We start from the raw sequence: 3,963 nt of genomic DNA on the forward strand, positions 1-3,963 counted from the left end.
AGAAAGAAAAAAAATCAAATAACTGTTGCAAATGGCTTTGTATTTTGTTAAACAGCCTTTTGTAAGAAGCACTTTCCCCAAATAAAACATACATATATACAGTGCCCAAAATAATAATTTTTAAAAATTCAACAGCAAGGGGCTGGAGAGATGGCTCAGAGGTTAAGGACACTGACTGTTCTTCCAGGGGTCCTGAGTTCAATTCCCAGCAACCACATGGTGGCTCACAACCATCTAAAATGAGATCTGGTGCCCTCTTCTGGCATGCAGGCATACATGGTGGCAGAACACTGTATTGTATATGTAATAAATAAAATCTTTAAAAAAAAAATTCAACAGCAAAAGGACAAGGGACACACACATTTTTTTATCCACCAGAAACCATTGAATTTTTTTAGCTCATTTTTATTTTATGTTCATTGGTGTTTTGCCTGCATGTACGTCTGTGTGTGGATGTCAGATCTTGGAATTACTGACAGTTGTGAGCGGCCATGTGGTTGCTGGGAATGGAACCCAGGTCCTCTGGACGAGCAGCCAGTGCTCTTGACCGCTAAGCCATCTCTCCAGTCCCCCCAATACACACTTTTTAATTTATTTTTTTTTCTGTGTATGTACAAGGGTGTCATAGCACACATGTCAGAGGACTACCTGTAGAAATTGGTTCTCTCTTCCTACCATGTGGGGTTCAGGGCTCAAACATGAGGCAGCTGATCACACTACATCTGTGGTCAGGAAGTAGAGACAGATGGGGTGATCTGCTCCCTTTCTCATTTTTATTCAGCCCGTGGCATGGTTCCATTCACATCAGTGTGGGTCACCCTACCTCCGCTAACCCTTCCTAGAAGCTCCCTACAGGTTTGTCCCGGAGGAGATTCTAGATATCAAGTTGACAGTATTAACCATTACAATGAGCTTGCCCAGATTTGTGTTTTGGAGGAAATGATGGGATTATTGGGAGGAAGTTGGGATCTTTGGTAGTCGGCCCTAGTTAAAGGAAGTATATCACTTGGGGGTGGTAGGGAGTATTGTTCTCCCAGACTCCTTCCCATCTCTCTGCTTCCTGCTAACCAGGAGGTGAGCAACTCTGCCCTGCCACACTCCTCCACCAAGCTGTTCTGGTCTCGTCCCAGGCTCAGTGTGACAGGGCCGAGCCACCACCGTTGAAACCGTAAGTCAAACAAATTCCTCCTTCCAGTCGTCTCTGGGGTATGTTGTCACTGATGAGGCTTGACCACACCAGCCTGCAGTCCTTCCCAAGGCTCACCCACTGCATATGCCTGTGTCCACAGGTGTGGGTTTGTAGCGTGTGTCTCCTGCTGGGCTCGGCTCCAAGGGCTGCTGCTGCTCTGTGGCCCCGTGTCTGCCCCTGCCCGTCATTCTCCAGTCCTTGCCTTAGGTGCGATCAGTGGACTGTGGCTGTCAGCCCGTGGCTGTGAGCACTGGGCCTGGTTGGAGGGGAAAACATCAGAACCAGCCAAAGTCAGCCTTGAGCTAGCTAGGGTGCATGGGTGTGGCTTTTTGCGTGGTGATCACTGACAGTTCTGTTGATCTATGCGGTCCAGCCCTGGTGTTTAGCAACACCTTTGCTTGTGTGGAAACAGCCATCGTTGCTCAAGTCCCTTTGAACCCCCATCAGAGCAGTCTGCATTTTCAGAGATGGGGAAATGATGCCAAGTAGAAGATTCTCTGAGGTGATTAGGAGGATGAGACAGTTAAGTCTCTCTCTCTCTCTCTGTCTCTGTCTCTGTCTCTCTCTCTCTCTTGTATGTGTGTATGTTGCAGATGAAGCAAGAGATGACCATGCCATGCTGGAAAAAGGTACTGCCATGTTGTAGGCCACAGATAAGAAATATGGACTAATGTAAGTTATAAGAACTTGTAAGAAGGGGCTGGAGAGATGGCTCAGCGATTAAGAGCACTGACTCTTCTTCCAGAGGTCCTGAGTTCAATTCCCAGCAACCACATGGTGGCTCACAACCATCTATGATGAGATCTGGTGTCCTCTTCTGGGGTGCAGGTACACATGCAGGCAGAATATTGTATATATAATAAATAAGTATTTTTAAAAAAAAGAACTAGTAAGAAACAAACCTAAACTATCGACTGAGCTTTCATAATTAATAAGTCTAAGTCTATGTGCAGTTATTTGGGAGCTGGCAGGTGGGACAGAGACAGAATTGCTACAAATGGTGCTCAAACCCCCGAACCTGACCCTGAGATATATGTATGAGTGTGTGTGTGTGTGTGTGTGTGTGTGTGTGTGTGTGCGCGCGCATAAGAGACAGACAAGACAAAGAGGCATTTGAGATGCTACCTGCCTGAGAGCCTTGGATAGACCAGAATGCAGGTATGTGGAGGGTACCAGGAACCTGCCATGACAACTGGCTGTTCTTCCATGCTCTCGTCCCACGTGTTCTCTGCTTCAGTTCTCATCTTAACATAAATAATTTTATGTCTTCCTTCCAGCCTTTTCCTCCTCCTCTTCTCTTCTACTTATTTCTTTATTGACAGGTTCTCAGTGTGTGTGTGTGTGTGTCCTGAAATTCACTATGTGAACCACAACTCACAGAGATCCACCTGCCCCTGCCTTCCACACACTGGGATCAGAGGTATGCACACCAAGCCCATTTCTCCATGTTTTTTATCTGAGTGCTAGTCAGTATTTCCGGTGCTATATTGGATAGAAGTGCTTTGATACTGATTTTATTGTTGAGACAGGATCTCATTGCTCCTGATTTTAGGGGAAGAAAAAGAAGAACCTATACCCAAACTTTCCGTTTACTCCTCCACATTGGTTGCTTCATTTATTGTACTGAGGGAATTCACTTACACTCCTGAGTTGCTGACATTCTTTTTTGGTTTATCAGGAAAGGTTGTTGGGTGGCTTGGAGGGTGCTAGTGAGATTGCTCAGCAATTAAGAGCAAATTCGGTTACAAAGTGGCTCAAAACTGTCTATAATTCCAGTTTCAGGGGAACTAATGCCCTCTTCTAGCCTTTGTGGGTACTACACTCACATATACAAGCTGATACACAGACACATACACACACATGCCTACACATAATTTAAAAATAAAAGTAAAGTCAGGTTGTGGCACACACCTTTAATCTCAGATCTCTGTGAGTTCAAGGCCAGCCTGGTCTATAGAGCTAGTTCCAGGACAGCTAGGGCTGTTACACAGACAAATCTTTTCTCGAAGAACCAAAAATAAAATAAAAAAAAAATAAAGGGGGCTGGTGAGATGGCTCAGAGGTTAAGAGCACTGACTGCTTTTCCACAAGTCTTGAGTCCAATTCCCAGCAACCACATGGTGGCTTACAGACATCTGTAATGAGATCTGGTGCCCTCTTCTGGCCTGAGGGCATACATGCAGGCAGAACTTTGTATACATAATTAATAATTTTAAAAAATAAAAAAGATGTTGGTCAGGATGGGAGAGATGGCTGTGCAGTTAAGAGCACTGACTGCTCTTCCAGAGGACCCAGGTTCAACTTCCCAGCACCCACATGGCAGCTTGCAACAGTCTCTGACTCTGATTCCGGAGGCACCCACACACAGACATCCAGGCAAAACACCAATGCACAGAAAATAAAAATAAAGTTTAAAAAAAATGATAGTCTTTGCCAAATGCCTTTTATGCATGTCTTGGATATACAACTTAATCTTGCATTCTGTTCATGAGGCAAATGACACTGATTGATTTGCATGCGTGTGCCTGTGTGTGCCAACCTTAAACCTCAAAGATATGTCTCCTTGGGTTATGACGTGTGGTCTGCTTTCAAGTTATATCATTTAGCGATAGTGTTGAAAATGGCATGTGGACCACCGGAACAGAAGAGCAAGTGCAGGAACAAAGCACATTGCAATCACCTCATTTCCAACATGACCACACACAGACGATGCTGGGAAATTGAGACTTCCACATGCAACGAATGGAATCTGTGTCTCACCTGATACCACACAG

At 45.0% G+C, this 3,963-nt stretch overlaps 1 long non-coding RNA gene across 1 annotated transcript in view; it reads left to right on the plus strand.

Annotated features, from left to right (window-relative positions):
• LOC126509218 (uncharacterized) overlaps positions 1 to 3,963 on the plus strand; it is a 12,448-nt gene that overhangs the window by 2,570 nt on the left and 5,915 nt on the right. The window contains exon 2 of the long non-coding RNA XR_007594115.1: positions 1,072 to 1,168. This is a non-coding gene — a long non-coding RNA (uncharacterized lncRNA). The remainder of the gene's footprint in view (positions 1 to 1,071; positions 1,169 to 3,963) is intronic.

The sequence above is a fragment of the Alexandromys fortis genome, unplaced genomic scaffold (assembly GCF_014885135.2).
Source record: "Alexandromys fortis isolate MF-2015 unplaced genomic scaffold, M_Fortis_MF-2015_v1.1 scaffold_72, whole genome shotgun sequence".
Classification (NCBI taxonomy): Eukaryota; Metazoa; Chordata; class Mammalia; order Rodentia; family Cricetidae; genus Alexandromys; species Alexandromys fortis.